This window comes from Triticum aestivum, chromosome 6D (assembly GCF_018294505.1).
Source record: "Triticum aestivum cultivar Chinese Spring chromosome 6D, IWGSC CS RefSeq v2.1, whole genome shotgun sequence".
NCBI classification, from domain to species: Eukaryota; Viridiplantae; Streptophyta; class Magnoliopsida; order Poales; family Poaceae; genus Triticum; species Triticum aestivum.
This window is the reverse complement of record NC_057811.1, coordinates 150344186-150366963: the sequence shown is the minus strand read 5'-3', so window position 1 is coordinate 150366963 and position 22778 is coordinate 150344186.

Below are 22778 nucleotides of genomic sequence, written 5' to 3'. Positions count from 1 at the left end.
GAGGTGGAGATCAAAAAGGAACATCAAGTGTTGATGGTGAATAAAACCACTAAGTTCAAGAAAGGCAAGGGTAAGAAGAACTTCAAGAAGGACGGCAAGGGAGTTGCCGCGCCCGGTAAGCCAGTTGCCGGGAAGAAGCCAAAGAATGGACCCAAGCCTGAGACTGAGTGCTTTTATTGCAAGGGAAGTGGTCACTGGAAGCGGAACTGCCCCAAGTACTTAGCGGACAAGAAGGCCGGCAACACCAAAGGTATATGTGATATACATGTTATTGATGTGTACCTTACCAGCACTCGTAGTAGCTCCTGGGTATTTGATACCGGTGCGGTTGCTCATATTTGTAACTCAAAGCAGGAGCTGCGGAATAAACGGAGACTGGCAAAGGACGAGGTGACGATGCGCGTCGGGAATGGTTCCAAGGTCGATGTGATCGCCGTCGGCACGCTACCTCTACATTTACCTACGGGATTAGTTTTAAACCTCAATAATTGTTATTTAGTGCCAGCTTTGAGCATGAACATTGTATCAGGATCTCGTTTAATTCGAGATGGCTACTCATTTAAATCCGAGAATAATGGTTGTTCTATTTATATGAGAGATATGTTTTATGGTCATGCCCCGCTGGTTAATGGTTTATTCTTAATGAATCTCGAACGTAGTGTTACACATATTCATAGTGTGAATACCAAAAGATGTAAGGTTGATAATGATAGTCCCACATACTTGTGGCACTGCCGTCTTGGTCACATTGGTGTCAAACGCATGAAGAAGCTCCATGCAGATGGACTTTTGGAGTCTCTTGATTACGAATCATTTGACACGTGCGAACCATGCCTCATGGGTAAGATGACCAAGACTCCGTTCTCCGGAACAATGGAGCGAGCAACCAACTTATTGGAAATCATACATACTGATGTGTGCGGTCCAATGAGTGTTGAGGCTCGCGGTGGCTATCGTTATGTTCTCACTCTCACTGATGACTTGAGTAGATATGGGTATGTCTACCTAATGAAACACAAGTCTGAGACCTTTGAAAAGTTCAAGGAATTTCAGAGTGAGGTTGAGAATCAACGTGACAGGAAAATAAAATTCTTACGATCAGATCGTGGAGGGGAATATTTGAGTCACGAATTTGGCACACACTTAAGGAAATGTGGAATAGTTTCACAACTCACGCCGCCTGGAACACCTCAGCGAAATGGTGTGTCCGAACGTCGTAATCGCACTCTATTGGATATGGTGCGATCTATGATGTCTCTTACCGATCTACCGCTCTCATTTTGGGGCTATGCTTTAGAGACTGCCGCATTCACTTTAAATAGGGCTCCGTCGAAATCCGTTGAGACGACACCGTATGAATTATGGTTTGGGAAGAAACCTAAGCTGTCATTTCTAAAAGTTTGGGGATGCGATGCTTATGTCAAGAAACTTCAACCTGAAAAGCTCGAACCCAAGTCGGAGAAATGTGTCTTCATAGGATACCCTAAGGAAACCATTGGGTATACCTTCTACCTCAGATCCGAAGGCAAGATCTTTGTTGCCAAGAACGGGTCCTTTCTGGAGAAAGAGTTTCTCTCGAAAGAAGTAAGTGGGAGGAAAGTGGAACTTGATGAGGTGATAGTCACCCCTTCCGAACCGGAAAGTAGCGCAGCGCGGGAAGATGTTCCTGTGGTGCCTGCACCGACTGGGGAGGAAGTTAATGATGATGATCATGAAGCTTCAGATCAAGCTCCTACTGAACTTCGTAGGTCCACAAGGACACGTTCCGCGCCAGAGTGGTACGGCAACCCTGTCTTGGAAATCATGTTGTTAGACAATGGTGAACCTTCGAACTATGAAGAAGCAATGGCGGGCCCAGATTCTGACAAATGGCTAGAAGCCATGAAATCCGAGATAGGATCCATGTATCAAAACGAAGTATGGACTTTGACTGACTTGCCCGATGATCAGCGAGCCATAGAAAATAAATGGATCTTTAAGAAGAAGACAGACGCGGATGGTAATGTGACCATCTATAAGGCTCGACTTGTCGCTAAGGGTTATCGACAAGTTCAAGGGGTTGACTACGATGAGACTTTCTCACCCGTAGGGAAGCTGAAGTCCGTCCGAATCATGTTAGCAATTGTCGCATTCTATGATTATGAGATATGGCAAATGGACATCAAAACGGCATTCCTTAACGGCTTTCTTAAGGAAGAATTGTATATGATGCAGCCGGAAGGTTTTGTCGACCCTAACAATGCTAACAAGGTATGCAAGCTCTAGCGCTCCATCTATGGGCTGGTGCAAGCATCTCGGAGTTGGAACATTCGATTTGATGAGATGATCAAAGCGTTTGGGTTTACACAGACTTATGGAGAAGCTTGTGTTTACAAGAAAGTGAGTGGGAGCTCTGTAGCATTTCTCATATTATATGTGGATGACATACTATTGATGGGAAATGATATAGAATTCTTGGAAAGTATAAAGGCCTACTTGAATAAGTGTTTTTCAATGAAGGACCTTGGAGAAGCTGCTTATATATTAGGCATCAAGATCTATAGAGATAGATCAAGACGCCTCATTGGTCTTTCACAAAGTACGTACCTTGACAAGATATTGAAGAAGTTCAATATGGATCAGTCCAAGAAGGGGTTCTTGCCTGTATTGCAAGGTGTGCAATTGAGCACGGCTCAATGCCCGACCACGACAGAAGATAGAGAAAAGATGAGTGTCGTCCCCTATGCCTCGGCCATAGGGTCTATTATGTATGCCATGCTGTGTACCAGACCTGATGTAAACCTTGCCGTAAGTTTGGTAGGAAGGTACCAAAGTAATCCCGGCATGGAACACTGGACAGCGGTCAAGAATATCCTGAAGTACCCGAAGAGGACTAAGGATATGTTTCTCGTTTATAGAGGTGACGAAGAGCTCGTCGTAAAGGGTTACGTCGATGCTAGTTTCGACACAGATCTGGATGACTCTAAGACACAAACCGGATACGTGTATATTTTGAATGGTGGGGCGATCAGCTGGTGCAGTTGCAAGCAAAGCGTCGTGGCGGGATCTACATGTGAAGCGGAATACATGGCGGCCTCAGAGGCAGCACAAGAAGCAATTTGGGTGAAGGAGTTCATTACCGACCTAGGAGTTATTCCCAATGCGTCGGGCCCGATGACTCGCTTCTGTGACAACACTGGAGCTATTGCCCTTGCCAAGGAGCCCAGGTTTCACAGGAAGACCAGGCATATCAAGCGTCGCTTCAACTCCATTCGTGAAAATGTTCAAAATGGAGACATAGATATTTGTAAAGTACATACGGACCTGAATGTAGCAGATCCGTTGACTAAACCTCTCCCTAGAGCAAAACATGATCAACACCAGAACTCTATGGGTGTTCGATTCATCACAATGTAACTAGATTATTGACTCTAGTGCAAGTGGGAGACTATTGGAAATATGCCCTAGAGGCAATAATAAAATGGTATTATTATATTTCCTTGTTCATGATAATTGTCTATTGTTCATGCTGTAATTGTGTTATCCGGAAATTGTAATACATGTGTGAATACATAGACCACACCATGTCCCTAGTGAGCCTCTAGTTGACTAGCTCGTTGATCAACAGATAGTCATGGTTTCCTGACTATGGACATTGGATGTCATTGATAACGGGATCACATCATTAGGAGAATGATGTGATGGACAAGACCCAATCCTAAGCATAGCACAAGATCGTGTAGTTCGTTTGCTAGAGCTTTTCCAAATGTCAAGTATCATTTCCTTAGACCATGAGATTGTGCAACTCCCGGATACCATAGGAGTGCTTTGGGTGTGCCAAACGTCACAACGTAACTGGGTGGCTATAAAGGTGCACTACGGGTATCTCCGAAAGTGTCTGTTGGGTTGGCACGAATCGAGACTGGGATTTGTCACTCCGTATGACGGAGAGGTATCTCTGGGCCCACTCGGTAATGCATCATCATAATGAGCTCAATGTGACCAAGTGTTTGGTCACGGGATCATGCATTACGGTACGAGTAAAGTGACTTGCCGGTAACGAGATTGAACAAGGTATTGGGATACCAACGATCGAATCTCGGGCAAGTAACGTACCGATTGACAAAGGGAATTGTATACGGGATTGATTGAATCCTCGACATCGTGGTTCATCCGATGAGATCATCGTGGAACATGTGGGAGCCAACATGGGTATCCAGATCCCGCTGTTGGTTATTGACCGGAGAATCGTCTCGGTCATGTCTGCATGTCTCCCGAACCCGTAGGGTCTACACACTTAAGGTTCGGTGACACTAGGGTTGTAGAGATACTAGTATGCGGTAACCCGAAAGTTGTTCGGAGTCCCGGATGAGATCCCGGACATCACGAGGAGTTCCGGAATGGTTCGGAGGTGAAGAATTATATATAGGAAGTCCAGTTTCGGCCATCGGGAAAGTTTCGAGGGTCACCGGTATTGTACCGGGACCACCGAAAGGGTCCCGGGGGTCCACCGGGTGGGGCCACCTATCCCGGAGGGCCCCATGGGCTGAAGTGGGGAAGGGAAGGGGCTGGTGCGCCCCCGTTTGGCCTCCCCTGCGCCTAGGGTTGGAAACCCTGGGGATGGGGGGGCGCCCCACTTGGCTTGGGGGGCAAGCCACCCCCCTTGGCCCCCCCTTGGAGATTGCATCTCCTAGGGCCGGCGCCCCCCAGGGACCCTATATAAAGGGGGGAGGGAGGGCAGCCGCACCCAAGCCCTGGCGCCTCCCTCCCTCTCGTGACACCTCTTCCTCCCCGCTTGCGCTTGGCGAAGCCCTGCCGGGATCCCGCTACTTCCACCACCACGCCGTCGTGTTGCTGGATCTCCATCAACCTCTCCCTCGCCCTTGCTGGATCAAGAAGGAGGAGACGCCTTCCCAACCGTACGTGTGTTGAACGCGGAGGTGCCGTCCGTTCGGCGCTCGGTCATCGGTGATTTGGATCACGACGAGTACGACCCCATCAACCCCGTTCTCTTGAACGCTTCCGCTCGCGATCTACAAGGGTATGTAGATGCACTCATCTCTCTTGTTGCTAGATGACTCCATAGATTGATCTTGGTGATGCGTAGAAAATTTTAAATTTCTGCTACGATCCCCAACAGCGGCCTGGACCGACATTACATGACCGCGTTCATGAGACTGGTTCTACCGACATGCTTCGCACACAGGTGGCTAGCGGGTGTGTGTTTCTCCAACTTTAGTTGAATCGAGTTTGACTATTCCCGATCCTTGTTGAAGGTTAAGATAACACAATTGACGAAAAATCGTTGTGGTTTTGATGCGTAGGTAAGAACGGTTCCTGCTAGAAGCCCGCAGCCACGTAAAACTTGCAACAACAAAGTAGAGGACGTCTAACTTGTTTTTGCAGGGCTTGTTGTAATGTGATATGGTCAAGACGTGATGATATATAAATTGTTGTATGAGATGATCATGTTTTGTAATAGTTATCGGCAACTGGCAGGAGCCATATGGTTGTCGCTTTATTGTATGAAATGCAATCGCCATGTAATTGCTTTACTTTATCACTAAGTGGTAGCGATAGTCGTAGAAGCAATAGTTGGAGAGACGACAACGATACTACGATGGAGATCAAGGTGTCAAGTCGGTGATGATGGTGATCATGATAGTGCTTTGGAGATGGAGATCAAAGGCACAAGATGATGATGGCCATATCATATCACTTATATTGATTGCATGTGATGTTTATCCTTTGTGCATCTTATTTTGCTTAGTACGGCCGTAGCATTATAAGATGATCTCTCACTAAATTTCAAGGTATAAGTGTTCTCCCTGAGTATGCACCGTTGCTATAGTTCGTCGTGCCGAGACACCACGTGATGATCGGATGTGATAAGCTCTACATTCACATCACTACAAAAAAGGCACATCCGTGACATTTTGGGCCGAACGAAATTTTTTTCTGTCATACTTATGACACTTCTATGACGATAATTGTGACAAAACCCGGTATCATCATAGATGTGGTGGGCTCCTACTTCTATGACAAAAAATCATGACAGAAAATGGGCTTTTCGTCCTAGGCGGGCCGGAGGCGCAGCTGCATGACATTCTTTAGGCCGTCCATGACAGAAAAACCATGGTAGAAGCGAGGGCGAGGAAAATATCGGGGTGTTCCCGGTTACGGTGGGTGGTCGGGGCCGAGCGATGCACGTTTCTCTCGTACACGCACGCACGTGGATGCGAGGCATTGGGCTCTAACTGAACTCGAGCGAGGCGTTGGGCTCTAACTGAACCCGAGCGATTGCACTGCAGGCTACGCGTTACTGAACCCGAGCGATCGATCGATGGCTGTTAACTGAACCCGATCGAGCGATTCCTTCGCTACTGCTGCTAACTGAAGTCGATCGATGCTGCCTCTGGATGAACAGTGAGCGTTGCTGGGGGGTTTGGATGAACAGTTCTCGGTGGGGGTGGATGAACAGGACCCCGTGGTGTTGCCTCTGGGTGAACAGGACCCCGATCGATCAAGCCAGTTGGGGCTGGATGAACAGGACCCTGTGGAGGGTTGGATGATCAAGACCACCCCGTGGAGGGCTGGATGAACAGTAGACGGTGGAGGGCTGGATGAACAGTATCCCGTGGAGGGGTGGTTGAACAGGAGCCCGTGGAGAGGGCTGGTTGAATAGTAGCCGGTGGAGTAGCGCGCGGTGGAGGCTGGATGAACAGGAGCCCGTGGATGAACAGTCGCAGGTGGAGGCTGGAGGAGGTCGACGGTGGATGAATAGTAGCCCGTGGAGGCTGGAGGGGGTCGACGGTGGAGATGAACAGTATCCCGTGGAGTCCCGTTTTGCGGTACGCCACACCCCTCCCGATGAACAGGACCCCCGTTTCGACCGTAGCGCTCCAACACAAGTCCGTTTCCTCCGTTTTGCGGTATGCCACACCCCTCCCGATCAACAGGACCCCCGTTTCAACCGTAGGAGGTCCATTTCCTCCGCTTTGCGGTACGCCAGACCCCTCCCGATGAACAGGATCCCGTTTAGAACGTGTCAGGTCAAACTCAAGGCCGTTTCCTCCGTTCTGCGGTACGCCAGGCCTCGTTTCCATCGGCTGTTCCGTCCAAGCCCTCCCGATGAACACGACGACGCATTTCATTCCGACCTAGCCGGTTGGCTCCCCATGAACACGATGACGACGTAGTTTCTCCGTTCCGACCCAGCCATGTACACGAGCCTTGGCCGTACGTATGCGCGAGTAGGCGTTCGAGACCCCGCCTGTATGTACGTACGTGGCCGTATTTTCTTTCTTGCACACTGGCCGTTGTACATACGTGTACATGCTACATGCGCGCCTCTACTACGACACGTGCGTGCACATCGACTAGTATGTACGTACACGTTCGCGACCAGAATGACAACGCTACATACGCTTCGACCAGGTGGGTCCCGACTGTCAGGCACTTCCTTGCGTGCGAAGATGTAGCTGGTGGGTCCCAGCAGTCAGGGGGAAACGTTTTTTTTGCGAAATTCGGTGGCCCGTCCGGTGGGTCCCTGCTGTCTGGTGGAGGAATAATTATTTTGCGCATAATAAGGAGGCACTTCCTTGCGGCCGCCGTGGACCCAGCTGTCAGCCTCTCCACGTATAGTACTCTTTCGATGGAAGTCATTCCTTGACCACATTGACCACGCCGCGCCGAGAGCACCAGGGCGGTGGATGATGGCGAGGCCTAGGAAGGGGACGATGCGGAGCCGGGGAAGACGCGGCAGTGGATGCCCACGCGTAGAGGAGTATGAGGGTTCACTGGTTCACTGCGGTGTGAGGCTGCCTTCGCCGCAGAATAACAGGGGGTGTGGGTGAGTAGAGGGATGGCCTGGCCAGCGGTGGGAGTAGTAGAGGGCGGTGAGGCCTCCGCGGCATCGCAGCCGGCCATGGGAGGCAGGAGCACGAGGCACGACCGGTGCTGGTTTGGCCAGCTGGAGCAAGAAGACTAGAGGTTGAAGAAACAATACGACCGTTGGATGGACATTGTACGGTCACTAGAGCTAGAATCGTGCATATTGACTAAGTTGACAAAGCCCTCCGTCCCCGTCAACTTAGTAGGCCCACAAGTCAGCCTGCCACTATACTGGGTCCCAGCTAGTAGGGGGAGTATTCATTTTTTTGTACGTAATAAAGAGGCACTTCCTTGCGTGCGAAGATATAGCTGGTGGGTCTGAGCTGTCAGCGGCGGTAACATTTTTTTCGCGAAATACAGAGGCCCTTTCGGTGGGTCCCAGATGTCAGGTGGAGGAATCATTATTTTTCGCGTAATAAGGAGGCATTTCCTTGCGTGCGGCCGTGGACCCAGCTGTCAGCCTCTCCACGTACAGTCCACTTCAGATGCATGTCGGTCGTTGACCATGTTGACCAGGCCGCGCCGAGAGCACCAGGGCGGTGGACGAAGGCGAGGCCTAGGAAGGGAGCGACACGGAGCCAGGGAAGACTTGACAGTTGTTTCCCACGTGGAGGGGAGTACGACTGTACGAGGGTTTACTGGTTCATTTTTCGTCGCCGGAGAATAACAGCAGGTGTGGGTGAGTAGAGGGATGACTAGGCCAGCGATGGGAGTACGGTGGGGCGGTGAGGCCTGCGCGGCAGCACAGCCGGCCGCGGGGAGGAGGGAACAGGCAGTCCCGCCGGTGCTTGTTTGAGCGGCTGGAGCAGGAAGAGCAGAGATTGAAGAAGCACGACAGCCGTTGGATGGGCATCCAACAGTCACTGCTTGTGCGTCAACCTTTTTTTTAGGGAAGCCTCAAATCCGTGGAAAATAGCATACAACCCATCTGCCATTATTTCTAATAATTTACAGCCCATTTGCTAATTCTTAAGGTTTTTTTGGAGCCCATATTCTTTTTGTTAGCATTACAGCCCATATTGTGGACACGGTTAAAAAATTATACAAAATTTTGCATATTTCGGTGCGGTCCAAACTATTTTTAATCCCAAAATTTTGAGTCACATTCAAACTGATTTAAAAATAAATGTATATGAATATAAAATCCAACAAATTGTCCACGCATAAAAATCAATGCAATTTAAAATATCGAAATGAAAAAAAGAAATTTGAAACTAATTGCCGGTTTGATGTGTTTTAAAAATGTACAGCCCATTTCTCATTACTGATAGGACATTTTCTCGGCCAGCCGAATGAAGCTCTCCTCGTCTTGAAAGATTTGCAGCCCAACAGTCCTGACAAAGCGACTTGCTTGGCAAATCACAAAAAAACTGGGTTGTGGCCGTGGACCCAGCTGTCAGCCTCTCCACGTATAGTACTCTTCCGATGGAAGTCGGTCGTTGACCACATTGAACACGCCGCGCCGAGAGCACCAAGGCGGTGGATGACGGTGAGGCCTAGGAAGGGGACGACGCAGAGCCGGAGAAGACGCAGCAGTGGATGCCCACGCGGAGAGGAGTACGAGGGTTCACTGGTTCGGCTGCGGTGTGAGGCTGCCGTCGCCGCAGAATAACAGGGGGTGTGGGTGAGTAGAGGGATGGCCTGGCCAGCGGTGGGAGTTGTAGGGGGCGGTGAGGCCTCCGCGGCATCACAGCCGGCCACAGGAGGCAGGAGCACGAGGCACGACCGGCACTGGTTTGGGCGGCTGGAGCAAGAAGACCAGAGGTTGAAGAAGCACTACGGCCGTTGGATGGACATCGTACGGTCACTAGAGCTAGAATCGTTCATATATTGACTAAGTTGACAAAGCCCTCCGTCCCCGTCAACTTAGTAGGCCCACAAGTCAGCCTCCCACTATGGTGGGTCCTAGCTGGCAGGGGGTATTCATTTTTTTGTGCGCAATAAGGAGGCACTTCCTTGCGTGCGAAGATATAGTTGGTGGGTCCGACCTGTCAGCGGAGGGAACGTTTTTTCACGAAATACAGAGGCCCTTCCGGCGGGTCCCAGATGTCAGGTGGAGGAATCATTATTTTGCGCGTAATAAGGAGGCATTTCCTTGTGTACGGCCGTGGACCCAACTGTCAGCCTCTCCACGTACAGTCCAGTTCCGATGGATGTCGTTCGTTGACCACGTTGACCATGCCACGCCGAGAGCACCAGGGCGGTGGACAACGGCGAGGCCTACGAAGGGAACGACATGGAGCCGGGGAAGACACGACAGTGGCTGCCCACGCGATGGAGAGTACAAGGGTTGACTGGTTCGGCTGTCGTCGCCGAAAAATAACAGGAGGTGTGGGTGAGTAGAGGGATAGACAGGCCAGGGATGCGAGTATATGATGGGGCCGTGAGGCCTGCCCGGCAGCACAGCCGGCCACGGGAGGTGGGAGCAGGCGGTTCCGATGGCGCTGGTTTGGGCGGCTGGGGCAAGAAGATCAGAGCCTGAAGAAGCACGATTGCCGTTAGATTGACATCTAACGGTCTGACGCTGGTAGAGTCAATTGTTGACTAAGTTTCTTTTTTGAGAAACCTTGTGTACGCATGAACTTAGTAGGCCCACAAGTCAGCCTCCAAATCTGTGGCAGACAACATAGAGCCCATTTGCTATTTTTTTAATAATTTGCAGCCCATTTGTTAATTCTTAAGTAATTTATTACAGCCCATTTTCTGCCGAGGACCACGGTCAAAAAGTTCAACCTTATTTTGCATATTTCGGTGGAGTCCGAACTTTTGTAATCCCAAAATGATAAACATTTTTTAAGAACTTATTGATTTGCCAAAAAATCGTTTTGTTTTTGTAAGCAAATAAGACGTGGGACAATTGAGTTGGTTTAAGGGAAAACCAGTGGTAAAAAAAATCAGCGCTGGGAGGGAAAACAACAACAAAAATAAGGATGTAAATATGAAAAGGGAATTTTATGTATTTTCAATATAATGATACGTGTATATGAACTAGTAAAACTATAGATAGAGATTAGAAAACGGATGGAGGACATGCGTTTCAAGAGGAAAATAGAACTGGGCTGTGTGTTTGATTCAGTAAAAAAACTGCCTGCGGATGTTGTAAGACAAAATATAACTAACTCTGGTGGGCCAGAGGCCAGTAGATACCTACTGGATCTTTGTGCCCCGTTGTCGTCATGGGCTGGGCCTGTTAAAAACAAAACCAAGCCTGGGCAGTCTACAGCCTAGTTGAAACTTGCTCGACCTGAAAAAACAATATATGTGCTCAATAAACGAGAGAATTCTGCAAGTACAGACTGATAACTGGGATGCAGCAGGGATATTGTTTTTTCATCGTGATAATAAGAGCATCCACTTGTTTTAAAAAATTGGAGAACTGGGAATTCGAACGGCAGGTGCTTATGCTACCCATCAAATAATAATCAGGTGCCTGAAAATTCGTTTCGAAACAAATGATTCAGCTTTATATCCACGTCGACCCTCGGCATGATGGTTGGAAGCAAATGCCAAGTTTGTACCAAAAGATCGTTAACAACAATACCAACTTGCGGACGACAAGGTAGTACAAGTACCAATACCAAACTAACTTATAATCTTTTTACTCCTGGCCCTAGTGTTCGTCTGGTAGAAAATCTTGCAGAGGACCAGCTCCCGCTCCTTCTCTTGCTCCAGGTCCCCGAGGTGGTACTGGTGCATCACCTAGTTGGTCCTCTGCTGGTCGAAGTTTTCTTGGTGTGCAGCACCAGAACCTTTTTGTTGCCCGTCTGCCGGCCGTTGACCATCACCGGAAAGGTATTGCCGGTGTTGTGCCACATAGCGTGCATGCCGCACTTCGACTGTATCTTGCGACGCATCCACGTGCCCCTTTTGAACGCCCTGGAATTGCGCTGGAAGAAATGCTTGCTTAGGCCACTCAGTGTGATACCTGCAGTATTGTCGAATACAGGTTTTAGTGTACGTAGTTGGCATTTTCATAACATCTTTGGCATGTTGCAGTCACTTGTTTCACTTTTTATTAACTGTCAAATTGTAATTGCTTCACCAGGTCTGCGTCTAAAAAGAAAAATAGAGCTATAAACAAAGGAATATGTTTGTGCAAGTAGTCGGCCGATCGGTGTCTTACCTGGAAGTTTCTCGGGATGGGTGTAGCATATGCCGTGCTCGCTGTTGATACGTCTCCGTCGTATCTACTTTCCCAAACACTTTTGCCCTTGCTTTGGACTCTAACTTGCATGATTTGAATGGAACTAACCCGGACTGACGCTGTTTTCAGCAGAATTGCTATGGTGTTATTTATGTGCAGAAACAAAAGTTCTCGGAATGACCTGAAACTCCACGGAACTTATTTTTGAAAAATATTAAAAATATTGGCAAAAGAATCAAGGCCAGGGGGCCCACCACCTATCCACGAGGGTGGGGGGCGCGCCTGCCCCCCTAGGCGCGCCCCTGCCTCGTGGGCCCCCTGTTGCTCCACCGACCTCAACTCCAACTCCATATATTTGTGTTCGGGGAGGAAAAAATCAGAGAGAAGGATTCATTGCGTTTTACGACACGGAGCCACAGCCAAGCCCTAAACTCGCTCAGGAGGGCTGATCTGGAGTCCGTTCGGGGCTCCGGAGAGGGGAATCCGTCGCCATCATCATCATCAACCATCCTCCATCACCAATTTCATCATGCTCACCGCCGTGCGTGAGTAATTCCATCGTAGGCTTGCTGGACGGTGATGGGTTGGATGAGATTTATCATGTAATCGAGTTAGTTTTGTTAGGGTTTGATCCCTAGTATTCACTATGTTCTGAGATTGATGTTGCTATGACTTTGCTATGCTTAATGCTTGTCACTAGGGCCCAAGTGCCATGATTTCAGATCTGAACCTATTATGTTTTCATGAATATATGTGAGTTCTTGATCCTATCTTGCAAGTCTATAGTCACCTACTATGTGTTATGATCCGGCAACCCTGAAGTGACAATAATCGGGACCACTCCCGGTGATGACCATAGTTTGAGGAGTTCATGTATTCACTATGTGTTAATGCTTTGGTCCGGTACTCTATTAAAAGGAGGCCTTAATATCCCTTAGTTTCCATTAGGACCCCACTACAACGGGAGGGTAGGACAAAAGATGTCATGCAAGTTCTTTTCCATAAGCACGTATGACTATATTCGGAATACATGCCTACATTACATTGATGAATTGGAGCTAGTTTCGTGTCACCCTATGTTATGATTGTTACATGATGAACCGCATCCGGCATAATTCTCCATCACCGATCCAATGCCTACGAGCTTTTCACATATTGTTCTCCACTTATTTACTTTTCCGTTGCTACTGTTACAATCACTACAAAACCCAAAAATATTACTTTTGTTACCGTCACCGTTACTTCCATATTACTTTGCTGTAGATACTAAGTTATCCAGGTGTGGTTGAACTGACAACTCAACTGCTAATACTTGAGAATATTCTTTGGCTCCCCTTGTGTCGAATCAATAAATTTGGATTGAATACTCTACCCTCGAAAATTGTTGCGATCCCCTATACTTGTGGGTTATCAAGATTATTTTCTGGCGCCGTTGCCGGGGAGCATAGCTCTATTCTTTGAGTCACTTGGGATTTATATCTGCTGGTCACTATGAGGAACTTGAAAGACAAGAAAACAAAAATCTATCCCTCAACTACGAGGGGAGGTAAGGAACTACCATCTAGCTCTGCACTTGATTCACCTTCTGTTTTGAGTAAGCTTGCGACACCTAAACCTGCTTCTGCTATTAATTCTGATATGTCGCATGCTATTGATGATGCCACTTCTGCTGTGCATGATACTTATGATGAAACTACTTCTATGCTTGATACTACTGTGCCACTTGGTGAATTTCTTGATGAACAACTTGCTAGGGCTAGAGAGAATGAAATTATTGAAACTGATAATATTGATGACAGTGATGATGAAGACTCTCCCCCTAATAAATATGAATTACCTGTTGTGCCTGAGGGCTATGTTATGGATGAAAAAACAAAAAGAGACTTTCTTGCTTGCAATGATAGAAGTGATCTTAAGAAATTATTAGCTAAGCTTAAACAAAAAACTCTGAATGCTAGAATGAAATATGATCCTGCTTATGCTACTTCACCTATCTTCGTTACTGATAAGGATTATGAATTCTCTGTTGATCCTGATATAATTACTTTGGTTGAATCTGATCCTTTTTATGGCTATGAATCTGAAATTGTTGTGGCACATCTTACTAAATTAAATGATATAGCCACCCTATTCACTAATGATGAGAGAACTCGCTACTTTTATATCCTTAAAATATTTCCGTTCTCATTAAAGGGCGATGCTAAGATATGGTTTAATTCTCTTGATCCTGGTTGTGTGCGTAGTCCCCAGGATATGATTTATTACTTCTCTGCTAAATATTTCCCTGCTCATAAGAAACAAGCTGCTTTAAGGGACATATACAATTTTGTGCAAATTGAAGAAGAGAGTCTCCCACAAGCTTGGGGGAGGCTTCTCCAATTACTTAATGCTTTGTCTGATCATCCTCTCAAGAAAAATGAAATACTTGATATCTTTTATAATGGACTAACCGATGCTTCCAGAGACCACCTGGATAGTTGTGCTGGTTCTGTTTTCAGGGAAAGAACACCGGATGAAGCTGAAATTCTATTGAATAATATGTTGACCAATGAAAATAATTGGACACTTCCTGAACCAATCCCTAAGCCAACTCCGAAGAAGATGGGTGTTCTATTTCTCAGTCCCGAAGATATGCAAGAGGCAAAGAAATCTATGAAAGAAAAGGGTATTAAAGCTGAAGATGTTAAGAATTTACCTCCTATTGAAGAAATACATGGTCTTAATTTACCGCCTGTTGAAGAAATATATGATCTTAATCCATTACCTATTGAAGAAACTCATGGTCTTGATAACCCGACACAGGTAGTAAAGATAAATTCTCTCTATAGATATGATAAAGCTGAAATCCCTCCTACTAAGTTTGCTAGCCAATGTTTGGATGAGTTTGATAACTTTATGGTTAAGCAAGAAGATTTTAATGCTTATTTTGGTAGACAATTAAAAAAATGCTTATATGATTGAACACTTGGGTGATTATATGTCTAGAGTTAAAGGTGAACTTAGACTCATCAGTAAACATGCTTCTATGGTCACCACTCAAGTAGAACAAGTACTTAAAGCTCAAAATGATTTGCTCAATGAATTAAGTAGTAAGAATAATGATTATGCTGTTAGAGTGGCTACTAGAACTGGTAGAACAACTCAGGAACCTTTGTATCCTGAAGGCCATCCTAAGAGAATTGAGCAGGATTCTCAGAGAAATAATGTAGATGCACCTAGTCCTCCTAAAAAGAAGAAAAAGAAAAATGATAGGACTTTGCATGCTTCTAGTGAACCTATTGCTGAACCACCTGAGAATCCTAATGATATTTCTATTTCTGATGCTGAAACACAATCTGGTAATGAACATGAACCTAGTGATAATATTAATGATGATGTTCATGTTGATGCTCAACCTAGCAATGATAATGATATAGAAATTGAACCTGCTGTTGATCTTGATAACCCACAACCAAGAATCAATGTTATGATAAGAGAGACTTTGTTGCTAGGAAACACGGTAAAGAAAGAGAACCATGGGTTCAGAAACCCATGCATTTTCCTCCAAACCATCCAAGAAAAATGATGACGAGGATTTTGAGCGCTTTGCTGAAATGACTAGACCTATCTTCTTGCGTATGCGTTTGACTGATATGCTCAAAATGAATCCTTATGCTAAGTATATGAAAGAAATTGTTACGAATAAAAGAAAGATACCGGAAGCTAAAATTTCCACCATGCTTGCTAATTATACTTTTAAGGGTGGAATACCTAAGAAACTAGGAGATCCAGGAGTACCAACTATACCATGCTCCATTAAAAGTAATTATGTTAGAACTGCTTTATGTGATCTTGGAGCCGGTGTTAGTGTTATGCCTCTCTCTTTATATCGTAGACTTGATTTGAATAAGTTGACACCTACTGAAATATCTTTGCAAATGGCTAATAAATCAACTGCCATACCTGTGGGTATTTGTGAGGATGTGCCTGTTGTGGTTGCAAACATTACTATTTTAACAGACTTTGTTATTCTTGATATTCCCGAGGACGATAGTATGTCTATTATTCTTGGAAGACCCTTTTTGAATACTGCAGGGGCTGTTATTGGTTGCAACAAAGGCAATGCCACTTTTCATGTTAATGATAATGAGCACACGGTACACTTTCCGAGGAAACAACCTCAAGTTCATAGTATCAATTCTATTGGAAAAATTCCACTGATTATTTTTGGAGATTTTGAATTTCCTCTTCCTACTGTCAAGAAGAAATATGATATTCTTATTATCGGGGAGGTGCATATCCCCGTTGAGGTAACATAGTGTCATTCGAAATTTCTCCGGTTCCATGTTAGTCGGAATGAGTTTGTTAACAAGACCTGATCAACCTTGTTAGTGGATTCCTTTTGATGAGCATGAGATGGATGAAGTTAGAAGGCACAACCTTCTGTACCCTCTCTTTACTTTCTGTTATTTAGTAGAAATAAAGTAAAAATAGTATTTTTCTGTCTGTTTCCTGAATTATCCATGCAATATAAAAATACCCCGAAAATAAAAGTTCTCCAAATGCCCTGCCAATTTAATATGATTTTTTCTGGAATATTTGAGAATATCTGGCACTGAGAACACAGCAGGGGGAGCAAGCACCTGGCCACGAGGGTCCAGGGCGCGCCCCTTGCCTCGTGGGCCCATGGTGGCTCCCCTCCACTTATTCCTGCACCCACACACTTCTTCTTCCTCCCAAAAAAATCACCATCCAGCTCAAGCTCGAGTTCTAGCTCATTTTGCTGCGATTTTCGATCTCCTTGCTCAAAGCACCTGTCGCAAAACTGCTTTGGGGGATTGTTCTTTGGTATGTGACTCTTCCATTGGCCCAATTAGTTTTTGTTCTAGTGCTTTATTCATTGCAAATTTGTGCTGCCTAGGTGACCATGTTCTTGAGCTTGCATGTCAAATTTATATGGTTCCAAGTGCTTCTAATGCATGATATAGTCTCTAGGCACTTGTAGGAGTAGTTACTATCAATTTTGTTGAGCTTGGTTCACTTTTATTTGAAGTTACTAAAAATTTCAGAATTTTTCAGGAAATAATGAAGAGATTTTTGAGGGGCTCATCGAGCCGAAGCTCGAAGGAAAAGCAAAGTGAAGAAGCAGAGAGGCCCAAATATAATCTGCCTCACACCGCGGAGGTTAGGCCGTGTGAATGGCCTTCTGATGATTTCTTGAGAGCAGCCAGGATTTATGATGATTTTTATGAATTGGCTGAGAATGCAGGCCTCACCGACTTCCTCCGTGACCAACGCGAATAGTATCTCTTACTCACCAATACTTTTGTGCAAAACTTCTACTATTATCCTAAGGAATCACCTCCTTCAGTAGAGTTTCATTTATATGATGTGGTTAAGAAGATGTCACTAGATGAATTGCAGCAGGGTTTGCAAAATACCTTTCGAGGGTAGCTTAGAGGAACCACATCGTAAAGATGTGGATGGTTTTTTTGATACTATTACTGTAGGGGAAACTAGGAAGGTTTCCGATGCAAGAATCACTAGCATACATTTTCCTGTTTTACGCTACTTTGCAATATTTGCTAGTCGTTGCTTAATTGGTCGCGGAAACTGTGGAAACCTTAGTGTTCCTGATATTATTATTTTGTTCCATGGTTTATTCCGCGATGACTCTATTAGTATGGGCGGTATTATTGCCAAACGGTTAAGTCTGAACCATACAAAGGGCCCCATCTTTGGAGGTGTCTATGCTTCACGCCTTGCTGCATATTATAACATACCTATTAGGCACTATGAAAAAGAAGAAAAGTTGCTGCCCACTATTTATTTAGATTATAAGAGTATGGTAGCACATGATTTTATTGTTAAGAACAGGGAAAGGGCGCTTAAATACAAATTGTTCTTTGATAAACATCACCCTGAGACTATTACCTTGCCTGCTCCTTCCTTGTTTGATTTATTTGCAGGCCAGTATCTCGTTCCGCTGGCGGCCATTCACGCCTACCGGAACCCTACGTCAGCCACAGAGCCAGAGCCGGAACCACAATTTGATCCTCCACGACAGTCTAATCACCAGTGGGATCCGGAGATGATTGCCAACCAGTGGCAATCAGGGGCTTCTTCATCGCAGTACGACCCCAGCTATAACTTTGGATGTCCGCCAGGCCATCCGTGGCAATAAACCAACTTAGGCCAAAAGCCTAATCTTGGGGGAGTATGTATTTCCCACCGACATTACATTTATGTTCACACACTCATTGCTAGATGTCGGTGCTCATACTTTTTCACTGTAATATCCATGCTAGTTTATTTTCTTTTTTACGATTTCTTCTTGTGTGTTTAATAAACCTTAAGAAAAAAACAAAAAAATTAGTTGTAGCTTTTAGCTAGTTTACTTTCTTGCTGTAGTAGTAATAATTAAAAAGAAAACCCAAAAAGATTTCCTGTTCTTCTTTTGCTTGTTGGCAGCTTTCCCATGTAAATAGTTTTATTTCTTTTCTTTTCTTTGGGGGTCGATAGGAGAAGACCATGATTAAATTGTTGAAGTGGCTCTTATATGCATTATTGTTGATTTAACCAAGAGCCCATATTGCCTTGTCCTCTCCTGTTTATTGAATGCTCGCAGATTCCAAGTTAGTCCAATGCATGTGCACTATTATTATTCACATCGTTCGGTCGTGCAAGTGAAAGGCAATAATGACGATATATGATGGACTGATTGAGATGAGAGAAGCTGGTATGAACTCGACCTCTCTTGTTTTTGTAAATATGATTAGTTCGTCGTTCCTGATTCAGCCTATTATGAATAAACATGTTTGCAATGACAATTAGAGATTATAGTTGCTTATGCCATGCTTAATTAGCTAGGAGTTTATAATGGTTTACCTTGCGTGCCAACATGCTATTAAAATGGTTGTGATGTGGTATGATGGGGTGGTATCCTCCTTTGAATGATTCAAGTGACTTGACTTGGCACATGTTCACACATGTAGTTGAAACAAATCAACATAGCCTTCACGATATTTATGTTCATGGTGGATTATATCCTACTCATGCTTGCACTCAATGTTTATTAATTTTAATGCATGTTCATGACTGTTGTCGCTCTCTAGTTGGCCGCTTCCCAGTCTTTTGCTAGCCTTCACTTGTACTAAGCAGGAATACTGCTTGTGCATCCAATCCCTTAAACCCCAAAGTTATTCCATATGAGTCCACCATACCTTCCTATATGCGGTATCTACCTGCCATTCCAAGTAAATTTGTATGTGCCAAACTCTAAACCTTCAAATGAAATTCTGTTTTGTATGCTTGAATAGCTCATGTATCAACTAGGGCTGTCCATATCTTCCATGTTAGGTGGGTTATTCTCAAGAGGAGTGGACTCCGCTCCACACTCATGAGAAAATGGCTGGTCACCGGGATGCCCAGTCCCATGCTTTATGCAAACCAAATCAAAATAATTGCAAACAAAACTCCCCCTGGGACTGTTGTTAGTTGGAGGCACTCGTTGTTTCGAGCAAGCCATGGATTGATGCTTGTTGGTGGAGGGGGAGTATAAACTTTACCATTCTGTTTGGGAAACGCCTATAATGTGTGTAGCATGGAAGATATCGCCATCTCTTGGTTGTTATGTTGACAATGAAAGTATGCCGCTCAAAATATTATTTATCTCTATTTCAAAATCGAGCTCTGGCACCTCTACAAATCCCTGCTTCCCTCTGCGAAGGGCCTATCTATTTACTTTTATGTTGAGTCACCACCCTCTTATCAAAAGCACCAGCTGGAGAGCACCGCTGTCATTTGTATTCACTACTATTAATTTATATTGGGTATGACTGGATCTCTTTTACCATGTGAGGGAGTCCTGGATTAGGGGGTCCTCGGACAGCCGGACTATATACTTTAGCCGGACTGTTGGACTATGAAGATACAAGATTGAAGACTTTGTCCCGTGTCCGGATGGGACTCTCCTTGGCGTGGAAGGCAAGCTTGGCAATACTGATATGTAGATCTCCTCCCTTGTAACCGACTCTGTGTAACCCTAGCCCCCTCCGGTGTCTATATAAACCGGGGGTTTAGTCTGTAGGACAACAACAATCATACCATAGGCTAGCTTCTAGGGTTTAGCCTCTACGATCTCGTGGTAGATCAACTCTTGTAATACTCATATCATCAAGATCAATCAAGCAGGAAGTAGGGTATTACCTCCATCGAGAGGGCCCGAACCTGGGTAAACATCGCGTCCCCCGCCTCTTGTTACCATCCGCCTTAGACGCACAGTTCGGGATCCCCTACCCGAGATCCGCCGGTTTTGACACTGACATTGGTGCTTTCATTGAGAGTTCCACTGTGTCGTCATCACAAGGCTTGATGGCTCGTCTTGTTGTCAAGGACAACATCACTTCCGGGGGAGCCCTGGCTATAGGCCAAACTCTCTGATTAGGCGACTTCATCATGACCGCCCGTTCGGCCGCTGTGCCGACGATGACCTCTCGGGTCATCAAAAACCGCCTCCGCATCGGCTCGGGACTCGCCGAGCAGATGGATCCAATGGAGCTCTCCTCCTTGAACGGGCTCTTGGATCGCATCGCCGCTTTGGGAGTCGCTACGGACTATGATCGGATTGGGCTTAAACCCGACCAAAGGGAGATTAACTCTCCGCCGGTCACCCATCAGATAGAAGTGGTGGAGGAGCAACTCAGCAATTCTTCCTCCATCTTGAGGACAAACTATGTCCAGATTCCTGAGCTCTCCGAGCCGGATACCTGTCTACGGGAGGACATGGCCCAAGACTTGAACCTAGAATCAGACAGCGGGCCAGACCTAGCGGGCAACATCCCGGAGCCCGAGCTTCCAAGATCGGAAACTCCTCCGCCCCTGGGTCTCAGATCGGGTCAGGGTTCGGACCTAAATCTACCCACCCACCTAGATATAAGTGATCTTTCCCACATTAGACAAGAGCCCCAAGAGACAGTACACCACTATTGGGCCAGATTCCTCCTTGTAATGAGCAAGGTTAAGGACTGTCGCGAGGAAGACGCAATTTCATTCTTTTGCAAAAATTGCACGGACAGGGAAATCTTCAACGCCATAAGTCGCCGTGACATAGCACACTTCGCTGACTTGGCGGTCATAGTATGGAAGTACTGTGCGATGGAAAGTGCCTGGAAAACCCAAACAAAATTTTGGGATCCTCCGGCTCTGACAAAACCCCCAGTCAGAACTAAAAGGGTGCACTCTCGTAAGTTGCCGGATCCAATTACAAAGAAGCAAAAGCCCACTACAGGGCGTGGAACCGTATTGGAGGGATGGCTTAATGGGCCATGCAAAATTCACAGTACAACGGATACCATGCCAACACACAGCCTTAGAGCATGTTGGGTACTCCGGCAGGTGGCCAAGAGCGGTGAGGATCTCCTCATCAGCAATACCACAGAGCACCATCCCGTGGAGAACAACAATACTGTATTGACAGTCTTCGAGACCTTCGCCTCAAATAATAGGCGTAAACGAGCACTCCGCAGCCTTGCCAAAGTCTGCCACGTGGCAGCAATAAATCCATGGAGCGATACGGCTATCACCTTCAATGCCAGTGACGAACCTAAATTCCGAACAGCCCGAGCACCATCCGCCTTGGTCCTTAGTCCAATTGTGGACGGCTTCCGGCTTACTAAAGTGCTCATGGACGGCGGCAGCAGATTAAACCTCATCTATGAGGAGACTCTTTGAAAAATGGAAATAGACAGAAGCCGCATTGAGCAAAGCAACACGACCTTCAGAGGAATCATCCCTAGTCGGGAGGCACGATGTGCTGGGAAAATCACACTAATGTGGTATTCGGCACGCTGGAGAATTATAGGTCCGAAGAAATCACATTCCAAGTGGCCACGTTCAATAGCGGATACCATGCCCTTCCAGGGCGGGAGGCATTCACGATCTTCCAAGCTATACCCCATTACGGGTACATGAAGCTCAAAATGCCCGGGCCCAATGGAATCATCACTCTAACTAGTGATCCGGACATAGCACTCCGTGCCAAAAATAAAACAGCCGCACTGGCCCTTGAGGCGTTATCCGAAGCCCTCACGGCCGAGGAATTAACTGCGCTGCGCTCCACAGTGGACAGGGACAACGTGATACTTGACAAAAGATCCAAGTCCACCTCTTTTAAAACAGCGGATGAAATAGTCAAATTCCAAGTCCACCTAACGGACCCTACAAAAACAGCATCCGTCGGGGCACAGTTAAAACCCACAGTAGACGCCGCACTATGGGAGTTCTTGCGCGAGAATTGGGACATATTCGCCTGGCATCCTTCAGACATGCCAGGAATCCCACGCAGGCTGGCCGAGCATAGCCTTAACATTCTAAAGGGGTTCAAGCCGGTCAACCAGACTCTTCGGCGTTTCTCTGAACCTAAGCAACAAGCCATGGGAGAGGAGCTAGCCAAGTTACTTGAGGCCGGATTCATTAGAGAAATAAAACATGCGGACTGGCTAGCAAACCTGGCGATGGTACCAAAGAAGGATAAATCCTGGCGCCTATGTGTCGATTTCAAGGACCTTAACAAGGCTTGCCCCAAGGATCCTTTCCCCCTCCCCCGCATCGATCAAATTATCGATGCTACTGCAGGACACGACTCATTGTGTTTCCTCGACGCATACTCTGGATACCATCAAATCAAGATGGCAGAGTCCGATCAAGACGCAACGGCATTTATCACCCCATACGGCCCCTTCTGTTTTAACACCATGCCTTTCGGGCTTAAAAACGCCGGTGC